Source organism: Cherax quadricarinatus, chromosome 86 (genome assembly GCF_038502225.1).
Source record: "Cherax quadricarinatus isolate ZL_2023a chromosome 86, ASM3850222v1, whole genome shotgun sequence".
NCBI classification, from domain to species: Eukaryota; Metazoa; Arthropoda; class Malacostraca; order Decapoda; family Parastacidae; genus Cherax; species Cherax quadricarinatus.
This window is the reverse complement of record NC_091377.1, coordinates 10,380,452-10,395,606: the sequence shown is the minus strand read 5'-3', so window position 1 is coordinate 10,395,606 and position 15,155 is coordinate 10,380,452. Positions and strand designations below refer to the sequence as shown.

General features: G+C 44.7%; 1 protein-coding gene across 1 annotated transcript in view; it reads right to left on the bottom strand.

Moving 5' to 3' along the window:
- Nucleotides 1–14,781, bottom strand: part of Scm (Polycomb protein Scm) — a 240,670-nt gene extending 225,889 nt beyond the window's left edge. The window contains exon 1 of the mRNA XM_070103632.1: nucleotides 14,344–14,781. The gene's annotated coding sequence lies outside the window, so the exon portion shown is untranslated. The remainder of the gene's footprint in view (nucleotides 1–14,343) is intronic.
- Nucleotides 14,782–15,155: the final 374 nt, after the last annotated feature.

Genomic DNA, 15,155 nt, shown 5'->3' with positions numbered 1-15,155 from the left:
GACAAGTTGTGCAAGAAAGGTATAAAATACCGACAATATGAAAGTTAAGACACATGTGCAACATCTGGATATCTTTATTGTAGTAGACGTTTCGCCATCCAGTGGCTTTATCAATACAGATTCTAGGACATAATAGGAAGACAGTAGAACTATATACAAAAGATGAGGTAATCAGTCCCTCGGCCTTGGAGTTAGTGTTCACAGCATCGTGGTGGAGGAGAGTCTGGAGCAAAGGCAAGAAGACTGGCGCTTTTTATAGGCGTCAGTGAATGGGACGGGCAGCAGACGAGGGCAGTCACTGGTAGGCGGGATTCCCCAGTGGAAGTAGGTCCTTCCCAAAGAGATGGGTTAGTTGCAGCAGCCGTGAAGAAGGTCTTGTAGATGTCCTCTGAACCAAGATTCCATGATGTTGCAACATCATGGAATCTTGGTTCAGAGGACATCTACAAGACCTTCTTCACGGCTGCTGCAACTAACCCATCTCTTTGGGAAGGACCTACTTCCACTGGGGAATCCCGCCTACCAGTGACTGCCCTCGTCTGCTGCCCGTCCCATTCACTGACGCCTATAAAAAGCGCCAGTCTTCTTGCCTTTGCTCCAGACTCTCCTCCACCACGATGCTGTGAACACTAACTCCAAGGCCGAGGGACTGATTACCTCATCTTTTGTATATAGTTCTACTGTCTTCCTATTATGTCCTAGAATCTGTATTGATAAAGCCACTGGATGGCGAAACGTCTACTACAATAAAGATATCCAGATGTTGCACATGTGTCTTAACTTTCATATTGTCGGTATTTTATACCTTTCTTGCACAACTTGTCAGACACTGCAACATCATGGAATCTTGGTTCAGAGGACATCTACAAGACCTTCTTCACGGCTGCTGCAACTAACCCATCTCTTTGGGAAGGACCTACTTCCACTGGGGAATCCCGCCTACCAGTGACTGCCCTCGTCTGCTGCCCGTCCCATTCACTGACGCCTATAAAAAGCGCCAGTCTTCTTGCCTTTGCTCCAGACTCTCCTCCACCACGATGCTGTGAACACTAACTCCAAGGCCGAGGGACTGATTACCTCATCTTTTGTATATAGTTCTACTGTCTTCCTATTATGTCCTAGAATCTGTATTGATAAAGCCACTGGATGGCGAAACGTCTACTACAATAAAGATATCCAGATGTTGCACATGTGTCTTAACTTTCATATTGTCGGTATTTTATACCTTTCTTGCACAACTTGTCAGACACTGCAACATCATGGAATCTTGGTTCAGAGGACATCTACAAGACCTTCTTCACGGCTGCTGCAACTAACCCATCTCTTTGGGAAGGACCTACTTCCACTGGGGAATCCCGCCTACCAGTGACTGCCCTCGTCTGCTGCCCGTCCCATTCACTGACGCCTATAAAAAGCGCCAGTCTTCTTGCCTTTGCTCCAGACTCTCCTCCACCACGATGCTGTGAACACTAACTCCAAGGCCGAGGGACTGATTACCTCATCTTTTGTATATAGTTCTACTGTCTTCCTATTATGTCCTAGAATCTGTATTGATAAAGCCACTGGATGGCGAAACGTCTACTACAATAAAGATATCCAGATGTTGCACATGTGTCTTAACTTTCATATTGTCGGTATTTTATACCTTTCTTGCACAACTTGTCAGACACTGCAACATCATGGAATCTTGGTTCAGAGGACATCTACAAGACCTTCTTCACGGCTGCTGCAACTAACCCATCTCTTTGGGAAGGACCTACTTCCACTGGGGAATCCCGCCTACCAGTGACTGCCCTCGTCTGCTGCCCGTCCCATTCACTGACGCCTATAAAAAGCGCCAGTCTTCTTGCCTTTGCTCCAGACTCTCCTCCACCACGATGCTGTGAACACTAACTCCAAGGCCGAGGGACTGATTACCTCATCTTTTGTATATAGTTCTACTGTCTTCCTATTATGTCCTAGAATCTGTATTGATAAAGCCACTGGATGGCGAAACGTCTACTACAATAAAGATATCCAGATGTTGCACATGTGTCTTAACTTTCATATTGTCGGTATTTTATACCTTTCTTGCACAACTTGTCAGACACTGCAACATCATGGAATCTTGGTTCAGAGGACATCTACAAGACCTTCTTCACGGCTGCTGCAACTAACCCATCTCTTTGGGAAGGACCTACTTCCACTGGGGAATCCCGCCTACCAGTGACTGCCCTCGTCTGCTGCCCGTCCCATTCACTGACGCCTATAAAAAGCGCCAGTCTTCTTGCCTTTGCTCCAGACTCTCCTCCACCACGATGCTGTGAACACTAACTCCAAGGCCGAGGGACTGATTACCTCATCTTTTGTATATAGTTCTACTGTCTTCCTATTATGTCCTAGAATCTGTATTGATAAAGCCACTGGATGGCGAAACGTCTACTACAATAAAGATATCCAGATGTTGCACATGTGTCTTAACTTTCATATTGTCGGTATTTTATACCTTTCTTGCACAACTTGTCAGACACTGCAACATCATGGAATCTTGGTTCAGAGGACATCTACAAGACCTTCTTCACGGCTGCTGCAACTAACCCATCTCTATGGGAAGGACCTACTTCCACTGGGGAATCCCGCCTACCAGTGACTGCCCTCGTCTGCTGCCCGTCCCATTCACTGACGCCTATAAAAAGCGCCAGTCTTCTTGCCTTTGCTCCAGACTCTCCTCCACCACGATGCTGTGAACACTAACTCCAAGGCCGAGGGACTGATTACCTCATCTTTTGTATATAGTTCTACTGTCTTCCTATTATGTCCTAGAATCTGTATTGATAAAGCCACTGGATGGCGAAACGTCTACTACAATAAAGATATCCAGATGTTGCACATGTGTCTTAACTTTCATATTGTCGGTATTTTATACCTTTCTTGCACAACTTGTCAGACACTGCAACATCATGGAATCTTGGTTCAGAGGACATCTACAAGACCTTCTTCACGGCTGCTGCAACTAACCCATCTCTTTGGGAAGGACCTACTTCCACTGGGGAATCCCGCCTACCAGTGACTGCCCTCGTCTGCTGCCCGTCCCATTCACTGACGCCTATAAAAAGCGCCAGTCTTCTTGCCTTTGCTCCAGACTCTCCTCCACCACGATGCTGTGAACACTAACTCCAAGGCCGAGGGACTGATTACCTCATCTTTTGTATATAGTTCTACTGTCTTCCTATTATGTCCTAGAATCTGTATTGATAAAGCCACTGGATGGCGAAACGTCTACTACAATAAAGATATCCAGATGTTGCACATGTGTCTTAACTTTCATATTATCGGTATTTTATACCTTTCTTGCACAACTTGTCAGACACTGCAACATCATGGAATCTTGGTTCAGAGGACATCTACAAGACCTTCTTCACGGCTGCTGCAACTAACCCATCTCTTTGGGAAGGACCTACTTCCACTGGGGAATCCCGCCTACCAGTGACTGCCCTCGTCTGCTGCCCGTCCCATTCACTGACGCCTATAAAAAGCGCCAGTCTTCTTGCCTTTGCTCCAGACTCTCCTCCACCACGATGCTGTGAACACTAACTCCAAGGCCGAGGGACTGATTACCTCATCTTTTGTATATAGTTCTACTGTCTTCCTATTATGTCCTAGAATCTGTATTGATAAAGCCACTGGATGGCGAAACGTCTACTACAATAAAGATATCCAGATGTTGCACATGTGTCTTAACTTTCATATTGTCGGTATTTTATACCTTTCTTGCACAACTTGTCAGACACTGCAACATCATGGAATCTTGGTTCAGAGGACATCTACAAGACCTTCTTCACGGCTGCTGCAACTAACCCATCTCTTTGGGAAGGACCTACTTCCACTGGGGAATCCCGCCTACCAGTGACTGCCCTCGTCTGCTGCCCGTCCCATTCACTGACGCCTATAAAAAGCGCCAGTCTTCTTGCCTTTGCTCCAGACTCTCCTCCACCACGATGCTGTGAACACTAACTCCAAGGCCGAGGGACTGATTACCTCATCTTTTGTATATAGTTCTACTGTCTTCCTATTATGTCCTAGAATCTGTATTGATAAAGCCACTGGATGGCGAAACGTCTACTACAATAAAGATATCCAGATGTTGCACATGTGTCTTAACTTTCATATTGTCGGTATTTTATACCTTTCTTGCACAACTTGTCAGACACTGCAACATCATGGAATCTTGGTTCAGAGGACATCTACAAGACCTTCTTCACGGCTGCTGCAACTAACCCATCTCTTTGGGAAGGACCTACTTCCACTGGGGAATCCCGCCTACCAGTGACTGCCCTCGTCTGCTGCCCGTCCCATTCACTGACGCCTATAAAAAGCGCCAGTCTTCTTGCCTTTGCTCCAGACTCTCCTCCACCACGATGCTGTGAACACTAACTCCAAGGCCGAGGGACTGATTACCTCATCTTTTGTATATAGTTCTACTGTCTTCCTATTATGTCCTAGAATCTGTATTGATAAAGCCACTGGATGGCGAAACGTCTACTACAATAAAGATATCCAGATGTTGCACATGTGTCTTAACTTTCATATTGTCGGTATTTTATACCTTTCTTGCACAACTTGTCAGACACTGCAACATCATGGAATCTTGGTTCAGAGGACATCTACAAGACCTTCTTCACGGCTGCTGCAACTAACCCATCTCTTTGGGAAGGACCTACTTCCACTGGGGAATCCCGCCTACCAGTGACTGCCCTCGTCTGCTGCCCGTCCCATTCACTGACGCCTATAAAAAGCGCCAGTCTTCTTGCCTTTGCTCCAGACTCTCCTCCACCACGATGCTGTGAACACTAACTCCAAGGCCGAGGGACTGATTACCTCATCTTTTGTATATAGTTCTACTGTCTTCCTATTATGTCCTAGAATCTGTATTGATAAAGCCACTGGATGGCGAAACGTCTACTACAATAAAGATATCCAGATGTTGCACATGTGTCTTAACTTTCATATTGTCGGTATTTTATACCTTTCTTGCACAACTTGTCAGACACTGCAACATCATGGAATCTTGGTTCAGAGGACATCTACAAGACCTTCTTCACAGCTGCTGCAACTAACCCATCTCTATGGGAAGGACCTACTTCCACTGGGGAATCCCGCCTACCAGTGACTGCCCTCGTCTGCTGCCCGTCCCATTCACTGACGCCTATAAAAAGCGCCAGTCTTCTTGCCTTTGCTCCAGACTCTCCTCCACCACGATGCTGTGAACACTAACTCCAAGGCCGAGGGACTGATTACCTCATCTTTTGTATATAGTTCTACTGTCTTCCTATTATGTCCTAGAATCTGTATTGATAAAGCCACTGGATGGCGAAACGTCTACTACAATAAAGATATCCAGATGTTGCACATGTGTCTTAACTTTCATATTGTCGGTATTTTATACCTTTCTTGCACAACTTGTCAGACACTGCAACATCATGGAATCTTGGTTCAGAGGACATCTACAAGACCTTCTTCACGGCTGCTGCAACTAACCCATCTCTTTGGGAAGGACCTACTTCCACTGGGGAATCCCGCCTACCAGTGACTGCCCTCGTCTGCTGCCCGTCCCATTCACTGACGCCTATAAAAAGCGCCAGTCTTCTTGCCTTTGCTCCAGACTCTCCTCCACCACGATGCTGTGAACACTAACTCCAAGGCCGAGGGACTGATTACCTCATCTTTTGTATATAGTTCTACTGTCTTCCTATTATGTCCTAGAATCTGTATTGATAAAGCCACTGGATGGCGAAACGTCTACTACAATAAAGATATCCAGATGTTGCACATGTGTCTTAACTTTCATATTATCGGTATTTTATACCTTTCTTGCACAACTTGTCAGACACTGCAACATCATGGAATCTTGGTTCAGAGGACATCTACAAGACCTTCTTCACGGCTGCTGCAACTAACCCATCTCTTTGGGAAGGACCTACTTCCACTGGGGAATCCCGCCTACCAGTGACTGCCCTCGTCTGCTGCCCGTCCCATTCACTGACGCCTATAAAAAGCGCCAGTCTTCTTGCCTTTGCTCCAGACTCTCCTCCACCACGATGCTGTGAACACTAACTCCAAGGCCGAGGGACTGATTACCTCATCTTTTGTATATAGTTCTACTGTCTTCCTATTATGTCCTAGAATCTGTATTGATAAAGCCACTGGATGGCGAAACGTCTACTACAATAAAGATATCCAGATGTTGCACATGTGTCTTAACTTTCATATTGTCGGTATTTTATACCTTTCTTGCACAACTTGTCAGACACTGCAACATCATGGAATCTTGGTTCAGAGGACATCTACAAGACCTTCTTCACGGCTGCTGCAACTAACCCATCTCTTTGGGAAGGACCTACTTCCACTGGGGAATCCCGCCTACCAGTGACTGCCCTCGTCTGCTGCCCGTCCCATTCACTGACGCCTATAAAAAGCGCCAGTCTTCTTGCCTTTGCTCCAGACTCTCCTCCACCACGATGCTGTGAACACTAACTCCAAGGCCGAGGGACTGATTACCTCATCTTTTGTATATAGTTCTACTGTCTTCCTATTATGTCCTAGAATCTGTATTGATAAAGCCACTGGATGGCGAAACGTCTACTACAATAAAGATATCCAGATGTTGCACATGTGTCTTAACTTTCATATTGTCGGTATTTTATACCTTTCTTGCACATCTGGTATCTTATTTTCATTAATAAGATATCTTGACATGTCACATAGGTTATTATACTGTCTGTCTCTGTATTCCTCAATAAGTGGACAATTAAGCACATAGTGTTCAAGAGAGTGACCATATGCCTGATCACATAATTTACATTTAGTTTGATCATCATCTGTGTGTCTCCCAAACTGCCAGAAGTACTTGTAACCAAGCCTAAGCCTGGCCACTACAACATCAGTCAGTCTGTTCACATTGCAAGTTGCTCCATAAACATACTTATCTACGTTCATGTTATCATAGTGGGTTATAGATCTACTCAGGCTTCTAACTGCATTCCTATAACAATCATTTTCATTATTTACTTCTCTCCTAATATTATTCCTAATGCTAGACACAGTTATACCAAAGTTATATTCTACATTCTCCTTCTCGATACTCTTCTTGGCTAACATATCAACTTTATCATGAAGGAGTAATCGAATGTGTGATGGGATCCATAGCAATTGTACATTAATTCCTTTGTCCCTAATTTTTGAGTATCTATACCTGGCTTCCCCAATGAGCATGTTGTTGGAGTCATTATATGAGTCAAGAGCCTTCAGTGATTACATAGAATCAGTAATGATGATAGAGTCAAGCTCAGTGTCATAGGTTAGCTTTAGCGCCATTAGGATTGCAAACAATTCATCTTTCATAGATCATAATATACACTTGGAAAATCCTAGAAGGACTCGTCCCAAATCTGCACACGGAAATCACTTCGTATGAGAGCAAAAGACTCGGCAGGAGATGCAAGATTTCCCCAATGAGAAGCAGAGGCGCCATGAGTTCATTAAGAGACAATACAATGTCAGGGGCTGAGGACTGTTCAACTGCCTCCCAGCATGAATAAGTGGGATTACCAATAGACCCCTGGCTGTCTTAAAGAAGGCACTGGACAGACACCTGAAGTCAGTACCTGGCCAGCCGGGCCGTGGCTCGTACGTCGGTCTGCGTGCGGCTAGCAGTAACAACCTGGTTGATCAGGCCCTGATCCACCACGAGGCCTGATCATGGACCAGGCCGCGGGGGCGTTGACCCCCGAAAACCTCTCCAGGTATATATATATATATATATATATATATATATATATATATATATATATATATATATATTATATATATATATATATATATATATATTAAATCACTCTATACGCTAAGACAGAGTTAAGAGAAATAATTTATTTCTTGACATTTAGTTAGTTACAGAGTAAATATCACGGGGGAGAGCTTGTATCAGTAGTATTACTGTGTACCTTGTACCATCCTGTGTGGTAGGTCACGTCACACCCATCCTGCGTGTGGTAGGTCACGTCACACCCATCCTGCGTGTGGTAGGTCACGTCACACCCATCCTGTGTGTGGTACGTCACGTCACACCCATGCTGTGTGTGGTAGGTCACGTCACACCCATCCTGTGTGTGGTAGGTCACGTCACACCCATCCTGTGTGTAGTAGGTCACGTCACACCCATCCTGTGTGTGGTAGGTCACGTCACACCCATCCTGTGTGTGGTAGGTCACGTCACACCCATCCTGTGTGTGGTAGGTCACGTCACACCCATGCTTTGTGTGGTAGGTCACGTCACACCCATGCTGTGTGTGGTAGGTCACGTCACACCCATTCTGTGTGTGGTAGGTCACGTCACACCCCTCCTGTGTGTGGAAGGTCACGTCACACCCATGCTGTGTGTGGTAGGTCACGTCACACCCATCCTGTGTGTGGTAGGTTACATCATACTCATCCCATGGATGGTAGGTCACATCATACTCATCCCATGGATGGTAGGTCACATCATACTCATCCCATGGATGGTAGGTCACATCATACTCATCCCATGGATGGTAGGTCACATCATACTCATCCCATGGATGGTAGGTCACATCATACTCATCCCATGGATGGTAGGTCACATCATACTCATCCTATAGATGGTAGGTCACACCATACTCATCCTATGGATGGTAGGTCACATCATACTCATCCCATGGATGGTAGGTCACATCATACTCATCCTATGGATGGTAGGTCACATCATACTCATCCTATGGATGGTAGGTCACACCATACTCATCCTATGGATGGTAGGTTACATCATACTCATCCTATGGATGGTAGGTCACATCATACTCATCCTATGGATGGTAGGTCACACCATACTCATCCTATGGATGGTAGGTCACATCATACTCTTCCTATGGATGGTAGGTCACATCATACTCATCCTATAGATGGTAGGTTACACCATACTCATCCTATGGATGGTAGGTCACATCATACTCATCCTATGGATGGTAGGTCACATCATACTCATCCCATGGATGGTAGGTCACATCATACTCATCCTATAGATGGTAGGTCACACCATACTAATCTTATGGATGGTAGGTCACATCATACTCTTCCTATGGATGGTAGGTCACATCATACTCATCCTATGGATGGTAGGTCACATCATACTCATCCTATGGATGGTAGGTCACACCATACTCATCCTATGGATGGTAGGTCACATCATACTCTTCCTATGGATGGTAGGTCACATCATACTCATCCTATAGATGGTAGGTCACACAATACTCATCCTATGGATGGTAGGTCACATCATACTCATCCTATGGATGGTAGGTCACATCATACTCATCCTATGGATGGTAGGTCACATCATACTCATCCTATAGATGGTAGGTCACATCATACTCATCCTATAGATGGTATGTCACATCATACTCATCCTACAGATGGTAGGTCACATCATACTCATCCTACAGATGGTAGGTCACATCATACTCATCCTACAGATGGTAGGTCACATCATACTTATCCTACAGATGGTAGGTCACATCATACTCATCCTACAGATGGTAGGTCACATCATACTCATCCTACAGATGGTAGGTCACATCATACTCATCCTACAGATGGTAGGTCACATCATACTCATCCTACAGATGGTAGGTCACATCATACTCATCCTACAGATGGTAGGTCACATCGTACTCATCCTGCAGATGGTAGGTCACATCATACTCATCCTACAGATGGTAGGTCACATCGTACTCATCCTACAGATGGTAGGTCACATCATACTCATCCTACAGATGGTAGGTCACATCATACTCATCCTACAGATGGTAGGTCACATCATACTCATCCTACAGATGGTAGGTCACATCGTACTCATCCTACAGATGGTAGGTCACATCGTACTCATCCTACAGATGGTAGGTCACAACATACTCATCCTACAGATGGTAGGTCACATCATACTCATCCTACAGATGGTAGGTCACATCGTACTCATCCTACAGATGGTAGGTCACATCGTACTCATCCTACAGATGGTAGGTCACGTCATACTCATCCTACAGATGGTAGGTCACATCGTACTCATCCTACAGATGGTAGGTCACATCATACTCATCCTACAGATGGTAGGTCACATCATACTCATCCTACAGATGGTAGGTCACATCGTACTCATCCTACAGATGGTAGGTCACATCATACTCATCCTACAGATGGTAGGTCACATCATACTCATCCTACAGATGGTAGGTCACATCGTACTCATCCTACAGATGGTAGGTCACATCATACTCATCCTACAGATGGTAGGTCACATCATACTCATCCTACAGATGGTAGGTCACATCATACTCATCCTACAGATGGTAGGTCACATCATACTCATCCTACAGATGGTAGGTCACATCATACTCATCCTACAGATGGTAGGTCACATCGTACTCATCCTACAGATGGTAGGTCACATCATACTCATCCTACAGATGGTAGGTCACATCATACTCATCCTATAGATGGTAGGTCACATCGTACTCATCCTACAGATGGTAGGTCACATCATACTCATCCTACAGATGGTAGGTCACATCGTACTCATCCTACAGATGGTAGGTCACATCGTACTCATCCTACAGATGGTAGGTCACATCATACTCATCCTATAGATGGTAGGTCACATCGTACTCATCCTACAGATGGTAGGTCACATCATACTCATCCTACAGATGGTAGGTCACATCGTACTCATCCTACAGATGGTAGGTCACATCGTACTCATCCTACAGATGGTAGGTCACATCGTACTCATCCTACAGATGGTAGGTCACATCATACTCATCCTACAGATGGTAGGTCACATCGTACTCATCCTACAGATGGTAGGTCACATCGTACTCATCCTACAGATGGTAGGTCACATCGTACTCATCCTACAGATGGTAGGTCACATCATACTCATCCTACAGATGGTAGGTCACATCGTACTCATCCTACAGATGGTAGGTCACATCATACCCACGGATAACAGAACGCACCAGAAATAAAAACGTTTTGTATCAAACCACAATGTAAATAAGTCACTAATTTTTTTGGGTTATCCCAGGTTCTGTATACATGTTGCTATGTATGATCATCTATGTATGATCATCTATGTAACTGTATTTGTGTATACCTGAATAAACTTACTTAATGTTGAAGAAGACTGAGGAAGCAGTAGGAGTAACAACAGTCTAATATACCAAACACTACCATCACAACTTCATTGAGGTAGTGATAAACGTAAATATATTCGTATAGAAACTAAGAACTAATGTGACGGGATGTTTAATGAATTCAACTTTAATATTCAGAACTTTGATTGGGATATAATTTACTAATGTCGTTTTTTTGGATTGGTAACTCCAAGAGGCCAGGAACCAATAATGTCAGTCAGAAGCGGGACTAGGAGCTGAGTTTCAACCCCCATGCATGGACAATCGAATGAAAGATCAGATACCTCAGACTCTGGAGGAGGAGGAGGAGGAGGATGAGGAGGAGGAGGAGGATGAGGAGGAGGAGGAGGTGGAGGAGGAGGAGGAGGAGGAGGAGGAGGAGGAGGAGGAGGAGGAGGAGGAGGAGGAGGAGGAGGAGGAGGAGGAGGAATAATTCAAAATACGACCAGACATGTCCTTATCCCACATCAGTGCTTGAAAAAAACAGATGAATACAGAGGCACACAAAATGTGTGTGAAATGTACGAGGAAGCCAAATATGACTCAGTTTTTAGCAAGCCGCTAACCAGACTGAGAGTCGAAGATCAAAATGAATTTTTTATAAGAGAGCCACAAAATTTGATTAACACAAGCCTATCCGATGTTATCCTGACGCCAAATGACTTCGAACAGGCGATAAATGACATGCCCATGCACTCTGCCCCAGGGCCAGACTCATGGAACTCCGTGTTCATCAAGAACTGCAAGAAGCCCCTATCACGAGCCTTTTCCATCCTATGGAGAGGGAGCATGGACACGGGGGTCGTCCCACAGTTACTAAAAACAACAGACATAGCCCCACTCCACAAAGGGGGCAGTAAAGCAACAGCAAAGAACTACAGACCAATAGCACTAACATCCCATATTATAAAAATCTTTGAAAGGGTCCTAAGAAGCAAGATCACCACCCATCTAGAAACCCATCAGTTACACAACCCAGGGCAACATGGGTTTAGAACAGGTCGCTCCTGTCTGTCTCAACTATTGGATCACTACGACAAGGTCCTAAATGCATTAGAAGACAAAAAGAATGCAGATGTAATATATACAGACTTTGCAAAAGCCTTCGACAAGTGTGACCATGGCGCAATAGCGCACAAAATGCGTGCTGAAGGAATAACAGGAAAAGTCGGTCGATGGATCTATAATTTCCTCACTAACAGAACACAGAGAGTAGTCGTCAACAGAGTAAAGTCCGAGGCAGCTACGGTGAAAAGCTCTGTTCCACAAGGCACAGTACTCGCTCCCATCTTGTTCCTCATCCTCATATCCGACATAGACAAGGAAGTCAGCCACAGCACCGTGTCTTCCTTTGCAGATGACACCCGAATCTGCATGACAGTGTCTTCCATTGCAGACACTGTAAGGCTCCAGGCGGACATCAACCAAATCTTTCAGTGGGCTGCAGAAAACAATATGAAGTTCAACGATGAGAAATTTCATTTACTCAGATATGGTAAACACGAGGAAATTAAATCTTCATCAGAGTACAAAACAAATTCTGGCCACAAAATAGAGCGAAACACCAACGTCAAAGACCTGGGAGTGATCATGTCGGAGGATCTCACCTTCAAGGACCATAACACTGTATCAATCGCATCTGCTAGAAAAATGACAGGATGGATAATGAGAACCTTCAAAACTAGGGATGCCAAGCCCATGATGACACTCTTCAGGTCACTTGTTCTATCTAGGCTGGAATATTGCTGCACACTAACAGCACCTTTCAAGGCAGGTGAAATTGCTGACCTAGAAAATGTACAGAGAACCTTCACGGCGCGCATAACGGAGATAAAACACCTCAATTACTGGGAGCGCTTGAGGTTCCTAAACCTGTATTCCCTGGAACGCAGGCGGGAGAGATACATGATTATACACACCTGGAAAATCCTAGAGGGACTAGTACCGAACTTGCACACGAAAATCACTCACTACGAAAGCAAAAGACTTGGCAGACTATGCAACATCCCCCCAATGAAAAGCAGGGGTGTCACTAGCACGTTAAGAGACCATACAATAAGTGTCAGGGGCCCGAGACTGTTCAACTGCCTCCCAGCATACATAAGGGGGATTACCAGCAGACCCCTGGCAGTCTTCAAGCCGGCACTGGACAAGCACCTAAAGTCGGTTCTTGACCAGCCGGGCTGTGGCTCGTACGTTGGTTTGCGTGCAGCCAGCAGTAACAGCCTGGTTGATCAGGCTCTGATCCACCAGGAGGCCTGGTCACAGACCGGGCCGCGGGGGCGTTGACCCCCGGAACTCTCTCCAGGTATCCAGGAAGCCTGCAAGAACCCCAGTCGAAATAGTCACTTTGATGTTTTGGATTATCCTATGTAATTTTTAGATATTAAGATAATATAAGATAAGATTTTCTTCGGATTTTTAAGCCTGGAGGGTTAGCCACCCAGGATAATCCATGAAAGTCAGTGGGTCATCGAGGACTGTCTTATTTCCATTGTGGACCTTAATCTTGTCCCCCAGGATGCCACCCACACCAGTCGACTAACACCCAGGTGCCTATTTGCTGATAGGTGAACAGGACAACAGGTGTAAGGAAACGCGTAGAAATGTTTCCACCCGCCGGGAATCGAACCCGGGCCCTCCGTGTGTGAACCGAGAGCTTGAGCCACCGGGCCACTATTGTATTACAACGTAATACAATATTACGTAGTAATACAATGGTAGAGAGGCAGTGTTAACACAGCAAGACAAGCCTACCCGTCCACGTGGCTTATCTTCCATATATTACTATTTAAAACAAATGTAATCGTCCAAAAATTGTGTAGCTGTACATCGAGAAACTTACAAAGGAGATCAGATGCTGGAAGTAAATGTACAAGAATGTACAAAAAAAAAAAAAAATAGGGGTTAGGATCTGCTTAAAACAGTTTATGACAAAGGAAAGATGACATGCGTTGAGAAACTCATTGTAGAAGAGAAACTAAAGCAGAAGAAACAGCGGGAACAAAAACCATTCAGGAAACAAAAGAATCCAAAATATTTCTATACACACGCAAAATCCAAATAAAAGAAAATTTACTAGGATAGTTCCTCAACTCACAGGACGCGAGTGTTGTTGTAGAAGACAAGTTTATATCAGGGTTTAGCGCTCCACTAAACACCCACAGCATGGGTATGCTGTTACTGTCGTCCAAAGGATGGGTATGCTGTTACTGTCGTCCACAGGATGGGCATGCTGTTACTGTCGTCCACAGGATGGGCATGCTGTTGCTATCGTCCACAGGATGGGCATGCTGTTGCTATCGCTCTCAAAATGGGTATACAGTTAATGTTGCCCACAGAATAAGTATAATGTAACTGTCGCTCACAGAATGGGTATGCTGTTACTATCGTCCACGGGATGGGTATGCTTTTACTATCATCCACAGGATGGATACGCTGTAACTATCGTCCACAAGATAGTTATACTGTGACTATCGCCAATATAACGGGTATGTGGTATATAAAACTACCAGCAATATTAAATAACATATCTTTCTCTCACACTACACATGGATAACTAAGCTAATTCTGGCAGTAAGAACATGGTGAAGGTGGTGGCTCTCACCACAGTATTTATTAATAGTCCTCAACACGTCAGAATGCTTGGTGTTCTCATGCTAGAGTTTGTATGTGGAAAAAGACACTTATGTACAGTTTAGGACATTTATTAAAGGAAACGTTTCGCCAAGAGTGGTTTCTTCAGTCCTAAAACAGAGATAACTAGCAACGAGAGTATATATAGGACTCCAGTGGAAATAAGTCATTCTGTCTGACTTTTCTGAGTTATCCCAGGTTCTCTAAACATATAGCGCCATTAGGTTTGCAAATAATTCAGTTTGCAGTGTAGACGCCCAGTAGTTAATTCTTATG